Source organism: Cygnus atratus, chromosome 10 (genome assembly GCF_013377495.2).
Source record: "Cygnus atratus isolate AKBS03 ecotype Queensland, Australia chromosome 10, CAtr_DNAZoo_HiC_assembly, whole genome shotgun sequence".
In the NCBI taxonomy this organism is placed as follows: domain Eukaryota; kingdom Metazoa; phylum Chordata; class Aves; order Anseriformes; family Anatidae; genus Cygnus; species Cygnus atratus.
Genome location: NC_066371.1, coordinates 8,487,539 through 8,512,126, shown reverse-complemented (window position 1 = coordinate 8,512,126; position 24,588 = coordinate 8,487,539). Strand labels below are relative to the sequence as shown.

The following is a 24,588-nucleotide window of genomic DNA, read 5'->3' as shown; positions in this document are numbered from 1 at the left end:
TTAGAGGAAGCAGAGAAGAGAAATGCTGATTGAGGTTTCATGTACCTAATAATCTCTGCTGTTGAGACAGCTGGTTGCCGTGTTCAGCACTTTGCAGGACTTCCCTTCACACCTAAGTACAAAAATTTATGAAAGCAAAGACCAGATGTTACAAGGTTAGGGATCACAACCAGATCTGAGTGTACAGTATTTGCATATTATCTCATGGTCGCATACAAATGACAGTGAGTATTTCTCTTGAGTTTGAATTTCCAAGCAAGTGTAGAATTGAAGAATAATGCTTGCCTGCAGGTCATTTTACCAATTCAGTAACAGATTTTAAGATGTATGAGGTTGTTCTGAGAGTATTTTAAAAAGGGACGACAGAAAAATATGCTGTAAAATATTCTGTATTTTAGCTGAATTTGTCCACATAATAGGTTTAAAGACAACTACTTGCTTTTTATTTAAGCATGCTTTTACTGCTGAAAGAACACATCACAAGTCAAGTACCAGCATTTAAGCTTTCCTTAAGTAAAATGTCCATGAGTTCAGAAAACGGGAAGGATGATATAGTCTCCAGATAAAGTCTCACATTCCTCACCCTGTTTCAGTATAATTCTTTACACATTTATTATGTAGTCCCTGGTCAAAATAAATTTGAAACAAAGGAGGTGCCCTCCAGCAAAGCAGAGAATGATTAGTGTTTAGCTAAGCCAGAAAGAATTAGAGGTCACCGCTACTTTAAATGAGACAGCCGAGGCAATATGGTGGCCTCGGCCCTCCTCTTCTCCTATTACCCTTTGTACCATACACTCTCTTCAGCTAGAATAAAGAAAGAAAAAGTATACAACCTATTTCTGTTAGCAGACTGTTTTGCCTCATACGGAACTCAAAATTTTTAAAGCATTAATTACTGATCAATTTTTACATGTTTTTATCATAACTTTGCAGGTTACTTAATTACATAACTCTCTCCCAGATTCTGTAGGAAGAATAGGCTTTGGAGGACATAAGGAAAAAACTAGGATTAGAGATGTAGGCAAAATAAAAACGTTGACCTCATTGTAATACAAAACTGATCTGAGCAAAAGTGAGCTATCCACACCAAGCAAGGTGGAGGGGAAACGAGGGATAAGAGAGAGAACAAACAATGACTTCACCAGCAGTGTTCAGATGGCCTGGACTTCAGGTATTCCATCTATTATGTTTATCACAATAAAAGTAACCTAAAAGAACAGTTCTATATATGAGATGTTTCTAATGAACAGTGAAACTTGATAAAAATAATCATTTCAACTTTTTAATACTCTCATAGTAATTCCCAACACTGAGTCATGTTTGATAGCACTTGGAAGGGCTTACTGAACTGAACACAAATTCCAAATGACAGAAAAGAATACTGTGCGTGACTTAATTATAAAAGTTTAACATTTCAAAAAGTCACCCTAGTTTGTCAGAACACACATATCCAATGTAAAAGCTCACCTAAGATCTGGATTTTGTCTTAGATCTGGAGTTTGTCTTTTATTATTTAACTCTAATTAATTTGCTATTTGTTTTGCAGGAATGGGGAAGGGGGCTAGGGGGGTCTTCACTATTTCACTAAATAAAATCTCATTTGTAATTTCTTTCTCTTGCACTATTTCTTCTTGCTTTTTGTGTTGTGTTCAGGCAGTCAGGGGACTGAACTAGCACTTTCACTGAAGAGAGAAAGAACTGATAAAACAGTAGATCCTTTATGTTCTCCTCACCCATCTCTGTCTCTCCACGGACGCAGCAGTGAAAGCTTAGCCCGCTCCGCTCTGCTCAACACTGTCACCAATAACAATGAACAGCTATGCTATTTTAACCTCTTAGAATCCCGCCATGACACCATCACTGAATGCAAATGTTAAAAAATGTTATTTAAAACCTGGTATCCATCTCCTTTCTAAAAATATAGTTATAACCACACAGTATTATCATTTTATAGATTTCATAAATAAGCAGTACTTTAACATATCTTGAATGGAAATACAGAGGCAATCCTGAAGAAGCTACCACTGTTCATAAATACATTTCTTTATATGTCAGCATATTTATATGTCATAAATATATGTCAGCATCCATAGTACTTAAGAAATTAAAAGCAAGAGTAAACCTTTCTATCACAACATCCTTTTTTAAAAAAATCATCTGTCACACTGAATGTAAGTCTTTGTGTGGAGTGATACTACACAAGTGATAATATATTTGAATTATAACAAAACTAATGGAAGATATTGTTGTTCTATATTTTATTGCTTTTGATATTTCTTTAGCAATCATCATTGCAGTCTGTCTAAACAATTCTCTGTGCACTGACATTCACAATAATGTGTTTTCATCAGAAAGTTAGACACTGTCATTAGATTTAGCAAAAGGCTATACTTTACAGTTCCTAGCCATTTTTTTTACACCTCACTACTCCATTGGGATGTGAACACAACAGTTTTTACATCTGTCATCTCTAGTTATATTTACATGAATACACGTATTAATAACAGATTACTGGAAATCAGTAGAGAGATGATGAATTAGTTACATGCTTCTTGTCCCCACACTGGAATGTGACCAAGAGAGAAGTGTTTATCACATTCTCTACTAAGGAAAAAAAAAAAGAAAAAAAACACCTATCCACAGCCCATCTTTTAAACTCTTTTACACTTGGAAGCTGTTGTCTATTCCAGAAACTTCTTAATAGAGGAAAGCCACCAAACCAGGAGACATTCAGTGCAGCTTAACTTTCTCATGAGAATGCAGAAAAGTAACTTGATCAATATAAAACATTAGAAATGAGTACTTGGAGTGCACAGAAAACAAAGATCAAGGAATGGTGAAGGAACACCATAAAGACCAGGTTTGATTGTCTTTCAAAATCATTTCCTTTCTCAATAAGTTAACATCCATACAGTGAGGAGGAAAATTGTATGCTGACTATTCAGAAAAATCAACCCAGAATATATCAAAATGACATATAAAGTGAAGCAAAATACATTTCAGCACAAAAAACTGCACCAGGCCCTCCCCACCAATCGCTGTCCCCATCCCCCCCCCAAAAAAAAAAAAAAAAGATGATTTATGAGGGTCTTTTCCTCATAAAGCTCTATATAGAGGAAGTGGCATCACCAGAAAATACCTGACCTGCAAACAAAAATCTCCCAAGGCTCCAGTAAGGAGTGGGAAAAAAAAAAAGGCATGTTCTAACAGACTAGTATAGTCCCAACTATGAAAATAAAAATAAACAAATAAATAAACAACCATATACATACATAGAAGGGAAAATTAAAAATATATATATTAAAAATGTATGCAGAAGATTGGCAGTTATGACTATGAGAGATAATAGCCTCTGAATTCTACAGTTCAGCTGGACTCAAGCCCTCAGTTGCCCCCTTCTAAAACCTCAAAAGATGCATATTTTTGAACAAACTTAATTCTCTCCATTTTGTTAGATTTCATTAACACAAGCAATTTTTTTGCTTGTTTTCTTGTATACACATACACGCACCCATGTATTTCAGAACATTAGTTTGTTAATGACAGAACTCCCACGTAAGAAAAAATGGGGAAGAAAAACCTCGAATAAATGTTGTCTTAAGGTTCTTTAAATCTCAACCAATTAAGCATCGATTGTCAGGGAGTGCAAACTGCTTTGTAAGCTTCTCACAGATATGAAAAGCCTCCTCCTTTATTCATGTCCTCGGTGAGTTCTACTCCAGGGATGGCTGCAGTTAGGTACCCCCACCTTCAGCAGCAAGTGTCATTTCTATGTAGCCTAATTCCTGAAACGTTCAAAAGAACAAAGGAAGATTTTGACCCAATGAGAAAAAAGGCATGACAAGTTGAACATCAAACCAAGAAACATTTCTTTAATGTCTACCTGATAGCTGTGGCTTTTTCCTCTGCAGTTGCACTGCTGTTTGGAATAGCAAAAGAAATGGTTATCGTTTAGTCTACACAGACAGTAATAAGGCAAATCAAAACCAAGCATGAATATACCTGACTGACAAAGGTTTTAAAGCCATAAAACTAAACCATTTGAAAGATCAAAACTGTGATAATTGCATTCTACACACAGCCTGAACGGTATCATGAGAAAAGACAGCTTCCTTCTTCAAATTTATCTTTCAGTTCAGCCTTACAATACGAACACCTCCCACACTGCTGCTGAACTTTGCAAGACCATGTTCTTTCCCAAGAAATCCCTGCTGGGACTGCAGCACAAGGTTCTCTCTAAGACAGGCTCACTGCCCACCCAGGAGCAGAGAACAACAGTCTATAAAGAAAGAAGGACAAAGACAGCATAAAGACCTGCCATCGTACTCCTGCTATCAGAAAGGAACTTTGCACACATCAGAGAGCCGTCAGAACCGACATTCTGCCTCACTTGCCCAAGTGAGCTATGAGAAGAAAAGCATCTCCATAAGAGATACCTGCATGGAATCTGCTTCTTATTTGCATCCTCTGTCCATTTGAGAATTTGGCAGTATTCAAGAGGAATGTGATCTTACTCCAGGCTACTTAAAAATCAATCCAAAGGAGCAATTAGCACAGGTTGTCTGTAACTGAGATCCTAATCCAACCATTCAAAGCTTTTAATCTGAAAGCTTCTCTTTATACAAAGATGATACCTCTTTGAAAACAGACTCAAGGAAACAGACATTATATCTGCTATGGCACTGATAACATCAGGTGCTTTCTGCAAGGCCGTACAAGGCCGTAGTTCTGTGAAGAAAGGTCCCAGTTCAGGCCCAGGCTCAAACAGTTGCTAACCCTCCATCTAGCAGAGACCTCTAGATGCAAGGTAAATCCTGCATTGGAAGTATGTTAACCTGTACAAAGGGAATCCTTGAACAATTTATGTTTCAGAGATGAGGAATATGGGAGAAAACTCACGACGTAGATCAGATATATAGTGTCTTCCTTCATAAGTATAAACGTGCTATCAAGACAAATTTATTGGCTAATTAAATTCAGTGCCCTATACAACTAAATTCTTAGTCACGTTTACTAGACATATCACTATCAGTGCAACAGAAACCACATCAGCTCCAGCTCCAGAATAGCAGTGATATATGGTATCTGACAACCTGAAGTAATACTGCAACAACAGCTAAGAGTTATTTTTATTAATAGTTCAATAGAGGGGCTTAAGAAATACATTTCCTAGCATTCACATTTCCTCATCAGCATTACACACACATCATTTAACATGGAACTTCATAAACCTGTAACTCACAGACTAAATACTGCTGTATATTTTTAAACATGCAGATCAGACATTGCACATTTTACTCTATGATCTTGCAAGTGTTTTTGTATATACTTACACAATTAACAGTAGGCATTTCTAGTCAAGTGCATAAGGTGAAAACTGGAACTTGAAGTGTCTTTCAAAGATTGAATTGAAGACAGTTAAATAAAGACCATGCTTGAGGTCTTCATTATTTTACTTGATATTGCTCATGTTATTCTGAATGCAAAAAGATTAGAGATTATTTTTTGCTTCCCAATGTAAAGAAAAAAAGTGTTTTTTGAATCAGTGAAATTTGTTCATTTCTTAATGCCATTCTAAATGCAAAGGTCTAGATCAGTCATATTCAGAAAGTTAAATGGAGACAACTGTTGCTACATTAAATGAAGTTTCTGTAATTATGCCACACTGTCTTCAGAGATCTGGTATTTCTTACATCTGCAAAATTAGAATACCTTGTAGTAAATGAACAGACAATTTTTAACTGAACATTTCAGCATCGGTACATCTCATCTTTTCTCCATGCTTCAGAAACTTTTCCTACAACTATGCTCTACTCAGACAAGAGTCATCCTATGTGCTTTATCCTATATGTTTTAAACAACTCATCTCTTCTGTTAACATGGAAACAGTCAGTTAAAATGTGTGAGTGAAACAGAATAGAGAGAGAAGAAAAAACAGAAACAACTTTATTTTTAAATCTAGAGATAAGATGTGTTAGTCTTGCTATTTTCAAGCATCTCTTTTTCCTGGGAAGTATATACCTATTTATTCCTCTATCTTGGAGAGGAAAGAAGAAAAAAAAAGAGAAAGGAAAAAAAAAGAAAAAAAAAAGAATCTTTAGGGACATGCTGCCAAGAAGCTGAGAATCTCAAAGGCTACATTAATCAAGGAAAATCTATGCTTTCAACACTTCAGAACTTTCACACAGAAAGAAAAAATGTCAAGAGAATGGCAAAAAAGCACTCTTCCCAAGAATCTCAAAGCCTGTTAAAGCATATTTTTAAGAACAAAAAATCTGCAAGGAATAATATTCACAGATAAACCATTTTTCTCATGTCACATTCACTCTAAGAACAAAATAGTTCTGAGAAGAGTGACTTGGTGGTCAGCTGTCAAAATGAAATTTAATTTAGCAGTAACAATAGACAAGGTATGTCAGTCTAAGCGTTCAATAAAAACCATGAAGAACTCCTTGAATGAAATGCTTTTAACATAAGTTGTATCCATATTAAGGTTTTAGATCTTCATCTCTGCAAAAATGAAACTACTATAGAATAATTTATTCTTAGTATGAATTTTAAAATAAATTATGAAAATTACTATTTTGATTTCCTGCTGAAAATCATGTTTTCTTCCTCTCTCTCTCCATATAACTTTGTAAAAGGTAGAGATGCTTTTTCCAAAAATAGACCAATTGCCTAGACAGTCCTGAGCACGTTAACTTCTCTGAAGCCAGCAACTCCTTTGTTTCTATTTGCAAAAGTGCAGCATAAAAAGGTGCTAGCTAGGCTCTCAAAATAGCTCATGTAATTCGCTGACTTAAACTTGATTATTTTTATATTAATTTACTAAACCACCTTTTTTTGGCTAAAAGGTATGAGCACTTAAGCGCCTTAATACACTCATGTAGCTGAAACAGCAGAAGCTGCTTAGCAAGTCACTGAATCATTTATAAAAGCCTATGGTAGAAGTTACTCATGGAAAATACTTAAGATTTAAATGACAGAATTTATTTATTTATTTATTAAAACCTGGGGCATTTTACTAGTTTAGCAACCCTCTCTACCCCCTTTATGCAGGTGACAGAGGCAGAAAGCTCAAAAAGGCCAGAAAGGAATTATGAGTTTCATCCTGAGAGAGCAGAAAACAGGACCTAAAGAGCAGGCCTGGAGATGGTGAGCAAGGACTTCCTTATTGAAGCTCTTGCAACTCATGGCTAAAGAAGGAAAAATACATATTTTGTTAGAAAGAGACCAGAACCAAAGAGTGAGCTGACTTGTGCCATCACCTTCTCCAGGTGATGTATTCTCCAGAATACTTCCAGGCCAGAACATCAGCTACCTGAGGGGTCAGCAGAAAGTACGCTAGCTTCAGAACACCACAACTCCTAACCCAGGAGTATCTAAGGATTTCTAGAAACTGAACAGTAACCTTCCCGAGAGGAAAAGCGAGATCTCTCTCATTCTGGTCCTTATTGCTCATACAGTACAAAAATATGTTGTTGTTGTTTTTAAACAAAATACACATCTCCTGTGGTAAGCGGTACTTATAAGATCTAAAAAAAAACTGTCAGGAGTTAAAGAGGTTTTACTTGACATGTTATTTAAGATGCTATTATAGTCTAAAGAATTTCAGATTTAAGGGAATAGTGAGACAAGGATAACAGCTTGTCAAACATGCTTCCTCTTCAATTAAACTGGAGAAGACAACATACCTCACCTGAATAAGATACAGCTCTCATGCCTACTTTTTGCCATGTTTTCACAGGCTTGTTTTCAGTTAACTCTAAGTAATTCAACCTTATTGGAGTATTTCTGAACTTCTAAAAGCACTCATTTGAAAATATATTACATTAACTAAGGTGACTACTCTCCACACTGTAACGTATGAACATAAGGACTGAAATTTGATGGACCAAAATCGTTTAGTTGTTTTCTCTCTAAGTTTGGAAGAGACTCCAATGTCACAGCAATAAGTGCAATAAAAACTTTAAAAAAAAATAGAACAACAAAATATTTTCCAGAAATTACAAAATGTCTATGAACAACATCAGCAACTTGCTGGGGGGAAAAAAGAAAAAAAAAATCAAAATCTTGTAGCAATGCAAATCATACCAAAAACATTTTTCCACCAATAAATTTTCCATGCTATCTTCTGTCATTTTTAAAATCAACAGGGAAAAGCCTCCCAATTTTGCATTACAAGCCTCTTATCCTTCACTTTCATGAAAGGAGACATCGTGCATTAAGTTAGAAACATTCTGCCTTCCACTCTATTCACAACTTTCACTACAGCAGCTGCTTTTGTTCTGACTCCAAAAACCTAATTTGTTAATTGATTCAAGACCAGCACTGTTTTATGACAGATATTTGAAGAACCAGACTATTGATTTATGGCAAGTAACCATTGACTAATTCCACAACACCATCTACAGAAAAGAACTTAGAAATGATTGAATTGATGAAATCACCAAATGCAAGACGTGGGACACTTCATTTACTACAGTTGAGCATAAGTATTAAGGTAGTATTTAAAAGTCTCTCATAGCATCATCCATTTGAACAGTCACATAATCTAAATCTATATGATTTTGTTTCATATAAACAAATGCAGAGCTTCAATGTCACGTTTTTTAAAAACTACACTTGAAAATATTGGCATATTATTTATTCAGTAATCTTAGACATACAGGGAAGATAGGAGACTGCAAGATGAATAAATGATTGTTGCCCCATTTATTTTAAATTATACAACTCACTATTTTTAAAGTGAATATTATTTCAGTGTTACCCACTCAGTTGTTTCTAGAACATACATCCTCTGAGACAGCCCCACATATTTCCAGACTTAGCAACGGATGCAAGATCCCATTCCAATCCACAGTTGTCTTCATATTACACTTGCAATCACACAGGTAAAATAGATGAGATTTAGCCAAGATACAGCTGAGTGTACAGGTAGTAGAAAAAAACACTTCAAGAGTCAACTTGCTGGCTGTTCTAAACAATCATTTGAAATTTTCTTTGTGTGGCAAAGAAGAAAATCCAGGAGATGGGAAATCTTTTGGCTTGAGGAATTTCCATAATATTGAAGAAGGTGCTGCTGCTGAGAAAAGCTGTACCCATTGTTTGAAAGAAATACTATGAGGAGTGTCATTTTGCAAAGGTTCATAGTTCCAGCCAGTCTATCTTTTACTTCTCTTTCCTAGGGTCACTTCCATTCCTTACAGTCATTTCTATTTTAGGTGGATTTGAAGGAGATTAAACCCTATTTACAGCTGTTCATGTGAACTTGCACTGTAATCCTTATTCTTCACAGGAAAAGAAAAAAAATCTGTAGTACTCTATAGGCTGAGGAGCAGGCAGACATCGTGAATAATCTTCTCAGGAACTGAAAATTGGATAATGTTTCCTATTCACTCGCATTTTAAATATTAGCACAAACTTTAAAAACACAATACAAATTAACAAAACACAATACAAAAAAAAAATTTACACAGATGACAGAGCTCACCTAGAGATGACCTATACTAATGAAGAGCTAATACCATAAGTCTGCTGCACATAGAAGTGCAAACAAAACTTTAAGCTCAAGAGAATAATTGTTGTTTGTTTTTTTTGTTTGTTTGTTTGTTTTTCTACAGGTGAATTTTGTGGGTACAACATGCACAGCAACTTTCCATAACTTTACCTATGGTATTTTCCATTGTTTCTTGGGCATTTTTGGCAAGACACACATATAAGCACTATAAAAACAGAGTTCTACAGAAGTTAGAAGAATGATGCTTTTACACTTCATTTTTTCACTTGAAGATGTCTATTTGCAATAAAACAAAAATCTACTTAAACATATCACTGAGTAAACAAAAGCAGCTCCCCAAATTTTCCATAATGCCTAAATCTATTAATGCAGGGATCTTAATGTTATGACATACACAAAGATTCGTTTTTATTTAAGGATAAAACAGAGCTGAAGTCATTATGAATAGAAAAAGACAATCTTTTCTCCAACAGGTTTATTTTGTCTGAGTTTTGATACCACCAGATGTTTTCTAATGCTGTACAAACATCATTAAAATTTATTGCTATGAAAACCAGATACCTTTCCAGAATGCTTACTAATATGCAAAGACAAAATATACAACTTGTGTCTAAACATCAAATTATAGTCAAACTTCTACAGGAAAACTGAAATATGTCAATTAGATTGAATTTGAACACAAAATTAGAGCTGAACATAGAAAAAAATTACTGCTATTCTCTGGCATCTTGCTTGGAAACAAAAAACAGAGGCGGAATAATAATATTATTTCATGCTAGATGTCTAGATTTGTTTTTGGAAGTTAGTAATACGAGAAAAAGCAACTCAAGAGTTTTACTGTTTAAGACTTCCCAAGTAAGACAGACTTCTTAAGACCTGCAAGTTCCAGGAAGGACAGAAAAAACCTAGAGCTAGACTAATGATCTGCCCAGATGAAAGTCATATCAGTCATCATTTTTCTTTAACATTCTTTCATATGACAGATGGGCAGAGGACAAAAAGAGAGAAGCCTTTTCCTCTTTGACTAAGAAATGACTAAGTTTTCCATCACTTGGGAAGGCATCTGGACGGGTCAGTTCCCAGGACTTCCAAGAGACACCTGACTGGCAAAAAATGACTACAAAAGCAACTATCACCCCAAAATTAAATAAAGGAAAAGGCACAGACACCCTCTAACAATCTCTACTCCTGTGTTCAAAGGGCTCACTTGCAGCACTATGGGAACTATCCAGAGGGTCAGTTCTTTCTTAAATTTACCCATAATGCATTCAAAGAGAATGCCTCTTGCAAGTCATCGTTCCTCTATAATATTTCTCCTGAGAGAATAGGTTTCATATTATCTATTCATCAAAGCTATGAATATATATCAAAAACTAATTTCTCTGTAGCTCAGAGACTCAAAGAAACACCAGTATTACAACACTGACTCGCTGCCCTGCATCCTCACCAACTTGCAGTCCAAAAGGTTTTTGTACTGTGCTAAAGCAGCTGTTAACTAAGGTGAGCACTTTATGCATAATGGGAAAAAATACGGTTGAAAAATAAGAACTTAGTCAAGTCCCTAAAATGAGCGACTCTGAATAGCAAGTGACAATAGTTCCAAGTCAGGTACATAAATGTTCAAAAAAAATGGTCATATAATGTCATGTGAGTACAATTTTCATGTCTATTTTACCATGGGAATTTCCAACAGAACTGTGGCTAATCAGACCCAACAAGGTTTTCCTCTCTGTAGTGAAACACGAAAAGGTCACCTTAGGGGAATTAAATTAAGAGAGCAATAAATCAGGCAGCAAAGCTACACATCTCCTGCAACTTGTTTAACTGTCCATTGTATATACAATTAAGGGTTGGGCGAGCGAGGGAATCTATGTCCAGTATTTCAGCAGAATTCTAGGCTAGTCATACACACACACAACACACACACACACACACACCAGCCTCCAGTTTCTTTATGAGTCATACAGGAGCATTTTGATTTGAACCTATCAGTCTTCTGAAGACACCAAATACATTTCCATATGACTGCAGGAGTCATGATGTCTCAAGGAAGCACGCTATTTCCTGTAATTCTTGACATACCAAGGAAACAGGGTTATTAGTCTTATTGTACCTTGCTGAGGGCTTTTATTATCAGTTCTGCCATTAATTTAGACTGAAAGTCAGTTCTGCCTAGCTCCTTGACAGAACATTTACGACAACCAAGCACTTACAAAAACTCCTCTTTGAACTTTGTGCATCCACAGTTGAGTTCTTGTTGCTGGTTTGTACTTTGTTGTTTTAATTTTCTACTAAACAGCTAAAACAAAACCTTCCTCCTTGAAATTTTCACATAGAGACTGCAGTTACCAGGAAAAACTAAATAGATTGCAAGGAAAATCTGCGTAAAAATATATATACTCATCAAAATCTTTATTACATTTTTGTTGGTGGTGTGGTTTTTCGATTGTTTTTTTCCAACTAGACTATTATTCAGGATACCCTTAAGAACCCTGCTGACTATTTTTACTACACATCCGTACCAATATACTTAATAACAATAATAATCCAATGCCTTTCATTTGCAGTTTTCAAGATCTCAAAACAGTTTTTAGTGTAACAGTGAACTTCCTGTTTCCCATGATTCAATCCCTTATAGCCTTCTCTGAGTTCTGTAAGTTTCAAACTATCAAAGCACAATAGCCACTGCTCACACGCAACAGTAGTGTTCTTCTCTCCAGTTAGCATAATGTAAATTAAAAAAGGAGGTCATGGAATTAGCATCATCTGTCTCATGAAAGGGAACTGAGAATGAAAGGTAAATTTTTCAGTCTACTTCCACATCCAAATTCCTTTGACTTTAAAAGTAGCACGAACAGTATGAACATAAAATCCTCAAAATACTGGACAAAACTGAAATGATTTTTTCAGTGCCAAGCAGGAAGTCAATAAGGAACAGGAGCCAGGAACTGAGCTCATATCTGCTGAACTTAAATCTATTACTTTCACCCCAACCTTTCCTTTTTTCTTCAGTACCACAGACTTATTTGCAGCTCCAGGGCTACTTTAAAGTCTAGAAATAATCCTAATTCTAAAACAGCTGTCTGTCACACTTGATTAGAGAAATGCACTATAGAATACAGGTTAGACTTAATCAAAGAAGAAATTTCTCTACAGCTGAGTTAAAACCTCTATGAAAAGACTTATAGTGGAAAAAAATAACTTCAATATCCAATAATGCTAATGGGCAAGCCATACTATGAAAGACACTTGTTAATTTGTAGCAGTACTGTTTAAATCTCTCTGAGCGGCTTTCACTCTTTCCCTCTCACACTGGACACAAAGTTTACCAATTTAAACTTGGGATGTTAGATATCTTTGAACCTTACTGTGCCAGAAACAGAGAGGAAAGTACAACAGTTACAAGCTGTAACTCTGTGTCTGAATATTCCATTTTAAAATTATGCATCTGTTTTCAAGGTAATGGTTGAAAATTCTGTCTGAGCAAGGAGGTTCCTTACCCACAAAACAAGGCTATCAAAATCAAAAAAATCCATTCAACCAAGACACCTAGAAAAAAGAGAGCACGAAATAAGGGGAAAAAAATAGCAAACTGTGTGCTTAACATAAACCACATTTGTACAAACTATCTAACATTTTTATTCCAAACTGTATACATAGTATACATGTATATATCTCAAATACATACGGAACACATATATACAAAATATGACAAATTTCTGCTTCTTAATACACATAAATTTAATTATCTGTAAATAATGCACTAGTATATTACTAATAAGTAACTATAGCACTAGTAAGTGCTTACATCTAGTATGACTTGTGGTGATATAACTCTAGGAAGAACAGAAATATGCATGATTTTTTTTTCTAGCAGGTAATTTCTTAGACAATACATTTTTTCAAAGACAAAAGTTTCTATACAAGTACAATAAGGTGATTCTGGTTGAACCAAAGTGCAGCATTGAAAATGAAAAAGCCTACGCATATATACATCCTCACACCTTTTAAAACTGTTTTCATGCATTTATCGTCCATATATGTCTGTTTTCTAGAACACTGTACTGCATATTCTTTGATGCTATTAATATATATATATTTGCAATTCCTAAAATGCACTAAAAATACATTCTCTGTTTTGGTCAAAGTTTCTTTCATGGTCTATACAGCATGATATACCTTGCATATTATGATATTCTTGTTGAAAAACAAAGTCAAAATTTCTATGTATAATTCAGAATAACAAATAAATTAGAAATAAACCAATGAAAAACAAAATGAAAACAGAAATACTTTAACTGCATAAACAAAAAGAAAAGAAATTAGAGAGATTGGTGGAAAGCAGTTTGTTTAACTTCGGGGACAGGGTGATGAGAAAAGAAGTATCCAGAACAAAACATAACTGAAAGTTCCTCCGGGGAAAAAAAATGCATAAATCTGTCCAGAGGAGTGAGGGTCTGTTAGACTGAAAATGAGAACAGCATGCAAGGGGATTCAGATGTGAAGTGACATACAGAATAATTCCATCTGGCATAGATACCAAAGACGTTTAAAACACGTCACACCCACATTAGAGCTATGTAGACTAAGATGTAAAAAAATTGTAAAAAGAATAAAACTGCCAGTGACAGAAAAGTAGTTTTGAAATGTTTGAAGTATGAAAGACAGAAGTCAGTTGGTAGGACAAAAACTAGGACTGATCAAATACACAGCCTCTCCCACCACTCAGGGAGATTGGCAAAATACAGCAAAGAACAGCACAGTCTGAAGGGTAAGAATTGACAGAATGGAGCCAGCACTCTGAACAAATGCTGTTTGAAAGAAACAGAAACTGGCATACCTCCCAAATCAATAAATGCAGGTAACTCTAGGGCAGAGTATAATGGTCACGTAAAAGAATCTAAAATGCAGGTAATTTAGAACTGAAAACATACCACTGAATGCACAGATGTTTTAGATGCTCTACAGCTTTAGAAATTCTACCCACCAAACGTCTTGGCATACATTTTAATCTATTATCACTCTTCCAATAAGGTACATACCCAACTACGTCATCCTTTCAAGAAAAAAAAAAAAAAAAAGAAAAGAAAAGAAAAAACATTTCATGTTATTATATATATATAAAAAAAAAAAGTAGAATAAATAATAAAGCCAGTAGAATTTGATGTAAAGACACTGTTGCCTTTGAGACGATTTCGGCTCAGACCTATAACAGTAGTTCTCTGTATACGAAGTTAAACCAAGTCTGAACAATTCATTTCTTGAAATACTCACCAGACTCCTTTCTTCTGAGCTGCTGACCTTGAATAACTTTAGAAATAAAATAAAAATAAAAAAAAAACTTATCCATAATCAGTGACGTAGGATGTGTATTGAACATACAATTCTCATTAAGGGAGTGTTAGGACCATATTTTGAACACATCACCAGGAGGTTGACATCACCAGGAGGCTGATTAATAACAATTAATGCAAAACTTAAAAGCATCAATAGATATTTGATCCTCGTCTATAATGCCACTGTCTTCTAGATCACCTTTTTGTAGGCATCTTTTCTCCCCCTACGTACTATTGCAGACTAAGTAGTTTCAGGGCGGGGGGGGGCACTTTATTATAAACTGTTTCCCATTACATTAAAAGTATACTGTTTCCAGATACCAAGTACAACATCCATCTCTTGTTAAGCAAAATGTCTGTTAATCAGGAAAGGTTTTTTGTTGTTGTTGTTGTTGTTTTTTTAAATTGATAGATAAATTCTAAACCAAAGAGTATTTTGAAGTTTACCCTAGTTCCCCCCTTCCCCCCTTATTGTCACTTACTAAACATATGCCTGGAAGACCCAAGGCACTATTGCTTTTATACCTAAGCATGCAAAGATCCAGTGGCAGTGAACAAGAGCACAGAGGAGGGAACAATGTGTCACCTTGTTCTAGGGTGAGCAGAGTACTACAGTGAGGTGCCAAATCAGGTGAGCACTCTACAGAGAAATGTTTTGAGGTAACTTTGAAAAACTCATTAATTCATTCTATTTTTTTCCCCATTGATGCTTTTAAGTCACCCAATTGTTGCTTTGTAATTTAATGATTTCTTTTTTAATATAAAAGACTTTAGTAACAATGGTTGCTAAGGCAGTATTGATTTATCAATATGCTACCTCGATATATTAACACTCAACTCTTTTTGCACAATTTTATACTATTACATGCAAGTCCCCTTGAAGGGGACTAAAAGCAATCAAGACCTAGAATGATAAGCACAAAATAGAACTAAAAGGTTGGTCTCTCAAATCCCTATGCAAGTGAGAAGAGCTGCAGAACTTCTACTGTGAGGCTGTCAACAAAGAGGGCAGATAAGGATGGTTCAAAATCTTCACTTGTAGCTTCATTACTGAGCTGTAGACCTCAGCTGGTTGCACAGACAACTGCACCATTGTTGGGATAAAAAATGTATTATGATTTTAAGTAGAAGATGCTTGGTCAGTGCATACCCTGAGAAATTCACAGGACCTCACTTATCTGAGATTTATATTCTTTCATATTTTACTTTTATCTGTGAGTTTGAACACAGGACTTACAGAAAAAGAGTATGATTACATAAGGTATTTGATTTAGGAAAGGATGCCAAAACAGGTTAACACAATAAAAGGGGAGGGAGGGACCAATTTACACAGTTCAATACCATAAAGGACCTCCTGGAGAGCTGAATTGAGTCCAGTCTCTTTAACACCTATTTATATAATCTCTTTTGTTCATGTAAAAAGTGCTATCTAAATGAAGACCTGTCCCATGGCTCTTAGTGAAAGATTCCTCTAGAATTTCACAAATTGTAATTTAACCAAAAAAAGGTAACTAATAAGAAAAAGGGCAATACAGTACGCTGGAGGCAGTTACTTGATTTAACTAACTAATGTTCTAGGTCTTTTCCAAGACAGATATACAGCTATGCCATTTATGTCAAATTTAACGGTATACTGAAAAATTAATGCAGAGATAAGCTTGTGGATGACCACACAGAGTCATGCGCTCAAAAGAATGCTGAGCTGGGAAATCAGAGAGGAAGTAACACTTTCATTTTACAGTCGTATTTTGCTTACACCTGAACTAAACCAAATCAAAGAAGAGGATGATTTTTATGGGAAATCCAAGCAAGACAGAATATTGAATCTTGTATTAATCAAATAACAAATGCTATCTTAAAGTCATTTTTACATATGAGAAGTCCAGGTTCAGAAAAGCAGCAAGTTGTTTCTTGAAGATAAAACATAAAGAATTGCTATAACAGCTATGGGGCTTCAAAAAATTAATTAGGGCAGTAAAATGCTATAACCCAGGACTCAATCCATCTCGTCACTGTCTCCTTGTAGCCTAACTGCACAGAGAAACTGCTGCAATTCAGACACCTACGTCCTTATTGAAGTTTTGCGACTATATGTAGTAATTTTAACATGCACACACTTTAAAACAATATTAAAGGGCATATTGAAAAGCATTTTAAATATATTTTAGTTTTAGTTATAAGACTGATACCACTTTATTCTATTTTGCAGTTAGCACTTTCTCCTAGGTAAACTACACAGAATACCCCAGATGTAGTATCATCACCATTATTTCTACTGCAAATGCAAAAAATTAAAATAAAATAAAAAGATCTAAGCAAAAGAGGAAGATTCAAAAATTTACGTGAATGTTTCATCTCAAAAAGCACATCTATTTCTATTTCCAGAACTTCATTTCAGCTATCTTTTTTTTAATCACTGTACTCTTCATTTCATTTATACTTTAGTAAATTAATAATCTAAAATGTCTATTACCACATATTAAACGGCATAGAAATAGATGGATTTGGCCTCTATGTCAAGGTTACATGAAACATGAACACTGAATTCAGTTCCTGGTTGTGGTTTAATTCTGTGTTGCTGAAGAAAGCTTGATTCTTGTTTTGCAAAGAGAACGGACATTTCAAGCCATTTCAGATATTATTTGCTAAAAAGGTTTCTCTTTTTTCCTTTATAAATCTAAGCCTGTGTACCCTAAAAAGAGATTAAGTATCCAGACTGGCCCTCTTCATTTGTATCATGCTACTGCACTTCCAGATAGCAGTGTAAATCTAACGAGCAAATTAAATAAAAGAGGTTGAAGCAAAAGAAGTTCAAAGGATACAAGGTAGAAATTGCTACAGTTTACCGTAAATGAGACAGATTGCACTACATACTTCAACTGTTACTTTACTTCAATTTAAAAAAAAATAAAAATAAAAATAAAAAAGCTGCAATTCCAAGACTTCCAACTTATTCCAGTACCTGCATTCAAACTGCAAGATAGATTTTAGAAATTAGGATGCATTTAGTAAACTGAAGTTTCAGAAAAATATAGAAAAAGTTTCCTGTAGCCAATACACCTATTACAATTGTAAATTGTAACTCTAAATACATTTGCCTATGCAATGATATGGTAAGTAACAAATAAAGGCCTCAATGTTTACAGATTTAGCATATTTACAGTGATTTCAAATCCTGAATTTGTTTTCCACTTGTAGATTTTTATTTTCTGATATCAGATTAGAATGAGATCATAACACTAGTCACAATCGTAGTCCCCCTCTCCATTGTTTCCTTAAAGTAATCCCTGTAAGCACCAACAACAAAATAGCAAAAATAGCCCAGGGTAGATCAACAAAAATAAATAAATAAATAAATAAACTAGGTACAAGCCAGCTCCAAGCTCAGTTCAAACCCCTGCACACTAATTTTCTATACAGAAGACAGCAAAGCTTCCCGCTAGCTGTGATTACATACATTTAATCCTATCAAACCACAGCTGATGACTATTTCAGTATCACACACACATTTCTAAAGAGGACAAATACACCTGAACAATTAAAATTAAAAAAAAAAAAAAATGAAAAAGCTGGAAGACACAGTCCCATTTATATTGATATCTTAAAACATTAAAGAAACACTTTTGTAGCAGACATTCATTCTTTTACTGGATATCTACTCCAGAACATTAATATTGTACAAATTCAATATCCTACAGTTGCAAGAATCAAAAGTTCCTAGAAAACAGCTAGGTTATGGATACCATTTGTACACAGTTTTACATCATGAACTACTCAGACATGTTCTTCCCCCAAGCTTTACTTAAAAAAAAAAAAAGTAATTAAAAATAAAAATTAAAAAAATACTACAGCAGAATAATAGTAAAAGTATTGCTATTTCTGTACAACCATTTCTCTAAAACCATATCCATGAAATAATTACAAATGAACTTCATATATTATATGCCAAGTACAGATTTCCAAGTATACAGAGATTTTATTGTAGAAGCAGCAACAAAAAAATAACATCTAAAATGAAGGTAAGGAGCTCAGATATACCATGAGCAAATTTATTACAACAGTGCAGCATCACAAAATATCATATTTGCCACTTAGCTGCCAATTCTGCAAATACTAATGCACAGGTTACCTTTAGATACCCAAGTAGTTCCCTTGGGTTCAGTCAAAAAATTCTATGGTACCAGCACCTGGGGCATATACTTTCCATCCTCTGCATGTCAATATACAATGCTCCTCTCTCTGCGCTAGCCTTACTTAGAAAAAAATAAAATCTTCCTTATATTGCTTTCTATACAAGTAAGATTTAAATAAGAAACAGAAACAATATCACATTTAAAGAAAAATTACATTAAAAAAAAAAGTATTAGCAATGGCATTTTGTGCTTTGAAAAATTCAAATTATCCCAGGGCCAAAATAGGCGTTCAATGTGACTGTGCACTAATGAGTTCATTTACATATGTGTTCAAAAATTTATTGTACCACAACTTCAAGTAAAAATTAGTCCCAACAGATTTTAATGAAAACAATTTTCTTTTATCAAAATAAATACTTAGTGGATTCTGTCATCTGTAATCCATTCGTTGCACAAGGAAGTCATAAAATTTAGACTTGCATTTAAAAAAAAAAAGTTATGATAGATCAAAGTATTTCCCACCAATCAAAAGAATCACTATCTAATATCATTTATTCGATTTAAGGTTTGGAGAAGTTTTATCTTTGCTTTGGACCAACAACTCCAGTGACAGAAGAGATGCTTTGCCATTTGCCACTATTATTAGGGGGTAACTGGTCTGTCTGAGCAGACTACTGTCTTTCAACACGATCAGGTAAAACGCTGAACTATACAACACTTAAAAAAAAAATCTCAATTTTTTGACATTCTCAGGTATACAGAACTTGATACAATTCAATGCTTACATTATGAATATGTAAATCTGGGACATGCTTGCAATCTGGGCCCAGTTAAACTCAAACACCAAAGCTCATAAGCAGTTTCTCTAAACAGAGAAAACATTTTACAACACAAGTATCAACTCACTTCAAAAACCTCTAGGAGTTTGAGTCTGGTCCTAAAAATCTCACTTGACTTGCTTTCTAAGAAAAAACTAAATTTGAGACATTAAAGAATATCTCAAATAAAACTACTGTTTAAGCACTCTCTTATGTGTCATTTGAATGCAGCAGAGACAGGCCAGAAACAGATTTACTAAAACAAAGTAGTTGCGTAGCTCATCTGAGCACTTGGGCTTGGAAAAGCCAATACCAAGGGAGCAAGCATCAGAAGAGACTATTGATTAATGCAGGCTCTGAATTATTTTTAATCTTTTCTTCAGTTAATCTTATTTTGTAACACATGCCAGTGGAGCGTCAATAGCTTAAGAATTCTTTTCTCCAAAATCTTCATATATAATATAGGGATCTGTTTTATTAATGCTCAAATTTGCTGTGGTTCTTCTATATAAGACCCAAATGATTTTATGGCAGAAATTGTAAAACAAAAGTCTACTCAAAAACAGATCTACACAACTGAAAATTTTGGAGGAAAATCAAGCTTCTTTATAAATTAAAAAGGACTAGGGAAAACAGCCGAGCTAGTCCTGTAACTTAAGGGAGAAGCTTCTCTAAAGGCATGATTGCTCAAATGGCTCTTGAAAATCGGAATTTTATGAACAGACATATTTAGAAGATATTTTTCTAGCTTCCTTTGAACATAATTTCTTATTGAAAACCATCATATAGAAGGGAGAACCTTTTATTACCTGAATTTAGCATGGAAAAGAAAAAAAAACGTAGCAAAAGGGTTTTTTTGTTCCCCTTTTTCTTTGTCCTTCCTCACTTCTCTGATACACATTCCCACTAGCACTTGAGTGATGTGCTAAGAGCTAAAGGGAAAAACCATAGAGCAAGAACTAAAATAATGAATATAAGTACTGAGAAACACCTGATTCCTATTTATGTTTATTGTTGGGTAATAAGAATCAAGCATATCAGTGACAAATCTCAAAAGTAAAAATGAAGAAAAAAGGTTCATTCCTTTGGTTTGGCAGCGCATCAAATAACTTAGGAGCTATTTTGTTTTAATAAGAATGTATTTCACGCCTAAAACTGATGTTAAACACAAATGAAAATCCTTTCTAAATACTATAACAACCATGTGCTTCAAATTAATGTTGCCTTATACCAGCTGTTACTGCCTCTGCATAACAGCCTTCACCATAGAATAGTTCACCTGTATCAAGTTAAGTATTTGCATAAATCTTTGCAAGACTGGAGCTGTAGCCTTCATTAAATGCAAAATGGTAAACTTTTATACACCTACATTTAATTTTTTTGTAAACTAATCTATAAATTCGTTATAGAGAGGGGAAATTGTCTGAGCTTTATGATAAAATGACTAACAATGACATTTTCTAAATCTTTTTGAAGAGCGGAGATAAAATAAATTGGGCTTTTGCTAGTACTGAACTGTACCTGTTGTGGTGTGGGGTTTTTTTTGTTTGTTTTAAACAGAGCTGGGTATATTCTTGCACATCCTATAATATGAGAATGTTTGTTTTATAAGGATCTTGTGCTTTTTGTTGCTTTCTGCTCCCTTTATTTCTAGTTCAAATGAGAAAAGCTTTTCTTCCCTATGCTGTTGCCTTTTTACTATTTGGTCTTGGTGAAAAACAGTAATTACACATTTTCTATCATTGTTCTTATCTTGTTTGCAAGATGGCTGTTTTGGTAGTCTCATCTGTCATGTTTCCTCTTCCAACTAATGTTTTCTCCTCTTTCTAAGCACATAACATTAGCAGGTGAGTTGAGTAATTGGCCTTGGCTCCCCTCACAGTGAGAGGAAGGGAAAAGCTGCTGCAGTGTGTGACTTAGTTCTAGTATACACAGCAGCAGAGACAGGCGAGCTCTGGAGCTGCTCTATCTGTAACAGTATTGCTCCCTATATTCAGCTATGTTGTTTTTCTGTCTTTGTGAAGTTTAGCACTATTTTGAAAACACCAAAATCTTACAGGTTAAGAAAAAAAAAAGTCACTTTTACCTAATTCACAAACTGTTACAAATGAAGGTATTGTCTTAATTAATGTCATGTCATTTGAACTTTCTACTATTTACTGACTCTTATTAATAATTTTTATGGCATAATAATGGAAAGTTGTTAAAGCTCTCTAGACATTTAGATATAGCCAAGTAAATAGTATGTTGAGCATACCACAGTATGCAGTTCATACCAAAAAAGATGAGGTTAGAGATAAAACCTGAATGGATGAGATAACTGGCAGTAACCACAAGAGGTTACCAAAGTCACTCAGAAAGAATGGGGATCTTGGAAAATCCAGGAAGTGTTACCAGGACCGGCATTCTTTCTTCCAATGATCACGGTTGGCTAATTCTCGGCAGCATGCTTGAACTTTCAGCAGTGAGGTATCTCAGATGGAGATTAGTTTTATATCATAAAAAATTATGCAAAACACTAAAAGAAAGTTCCAAGGTTTTTCTTCAACTCCACCCCACCACCCCCCAAAGAAACTGTACATCATTCCATTTAGGCTGCTTGCTCTCTTTAATAGAAACATGCTCTTGTACTTCTGAAGTCATTAATGCCTGCACTTTCAATTTGGTTTGTTTCTTTTTATAATCCAAGTAAGTACAATGATCTCCTTTATTATTTATCTCCTTTATTGCGTAACAACAAGCTGCTGCTGCATAACAGTTTACATCTCAACAACTTCAGTGTTCTGCTGAGCCTTCACAATCTCTAGCATAGTTAAGGCCTGGAAAAATGTCTATAATGCACAAAGTATGCCTTTTTTTTTCCCCTGAACAGGATTGCTAATACAAATATTGCATGTGGATCGTTCAGTGCATCCTTAATACTTAGTCTGACATCCTTACCAGAGCTAATTTAATGGAAGATGGTTTCACCTAAAGAAGAGAACACCTAGAATGATTCACTATTTAATTTGGAAAAAATTTTTTTTCTTTCCAAAAGGAGACTCTATGGGAACTTCATGATTTAGCATCTGCTAACAATTTAAGTCTTATAATAATTCCATCTACTAAAAGTTTCAGTGACAACAATAATATTGCTCATAGCAATACTTTGCCACATGTATGTGGACAAATTTGTTAACCAAATTACGAGTAACAACGCTCCAATAAAATGTTACAACTGCTGTGCTATGGTTTAAATAAAGCTCTTGAAGGTCTTCAATCTTGCAGAAAATAGGTACAAAAAACACAGATGCAACACTTCTGGTAAAGATAGGAATATTTAACAAACATTGCTAATATCACATTTTCAGTTTAGGGCTCTAGCTAATACATTTCATACAGTTATCCTTTACACTACAGTATACACTGTTTTTCTCCTAGTGCTTTTCAGTAAGTTTTCTTTAAGGTATTTTAAATCAGCTGTTGAATGCATGTATTCTCATTTGGGAACACTTTCAACCATTTTTGTGATGTCTTCCAGCAAGTGTTTTACTGCTTATGTTTCAGCTGCTATAACAGAAAGCCTGAGACTAAATAACTGAGGCCACAGAAGCATTAGGAAATTCTTCTAACTCTAGGATGTCCAACTGTAGGATTTGTATCCAAAAATGGCAGATATATGAATTGTTTGTGCCAACACCCTTAGGCCCAATCACTAAGACCACAATAGAAGATTAATAAGTAAATTACCAAAGAAGCAGATATAGCTTTACTACAAGGAGGAGTGGTACTATAAGGAGTATATGTTCTTAAATACTAAGTAGCAGCTTGGCTTTATAGATAGGCCTGATAGATATTTGGTCTACTATTTAGTATCGCAAAGCTCATCTTAGCAAATATATTTTCTATATAACATATATTTTAATATATTTTTATTATACTTTAATGGGACTGATATAGGAAATGGCACTAGCATCTTAAAAGTTACGGTTTATAAATAATTCATGCTATATAAATCAAAAGGTAAAACTGCAAAAAACCAAATGGCTGCAACAATGGTGTTACTTCAGTTTAAATTTCTCTTTGGTGGTATGTACTTGGCATACATACATACGGAACATTTCCAAATACATGGAAAAGCATCCTCTTTCCTATTTTGGTAAAATTTACATGAAATATCATTATAACATAATGTACAGATTATGATAAACTACACTGCTCTGCAGTTCCTTCAAAATGTCACAAGCGTCCATTATTGAACATATCTTGATAACGTTTAAGAGGTTAAAACATTTAGATAAAAGTATTCATCTTAGAAGTGCAAGAATTTCACTTCTGATTTTTTTTGTGCATGTCTTTTCCTGAAGAACATTATCCTTCAGAACTATTTTTTTATAGTAAGTGCTTATATTATATATATTAACTATGCTGATGATAACCTCCTTTCCTTACCCGACCCCCCCAAGTGTGGAAGACAACAAATCACTTTGTATAACTCATATGCTCAATAAAAATCATCTAGTACCAATTTTCAGCCATTAACTCCCCCCGCCTCTCCCCCAACGCACACATGGAGTGTATCTGGATACCTGGACGTATTGTTTTCTGCAACTACTTTCAAGCAAGTTTAAACAGTAATTGAAGAAGATGTTAACTAACTACCCATTTCAGTAATTTAACAAACTTCTGGTATAAAGTTAGAACAGCTATGTTAGCATAAATCCAATTGATTAGTAGCATACTACTTCTTAAGTGATCTAAAATTAATCTGACTTCCTTAAAATCAAGTAATATAATATTAA

At 34.6% G+C, this 24,588-nt stretch overlaps 1 protein-coding gene across 11 annotated transcripts in view; it reads right to left on the bottom strand.

The window, feature by feature from the left end:
• FHIT (fragile histidine triad diadenosine triphosphatase) overlaps positions 1-24,588 on the bottom strand; it is a 562,355-nt gene that overhangs the window by 504,774 nt on the left and 32,993 nt on the right. The gene's annotated exons all lie outside the window — the stretch shown is intronic.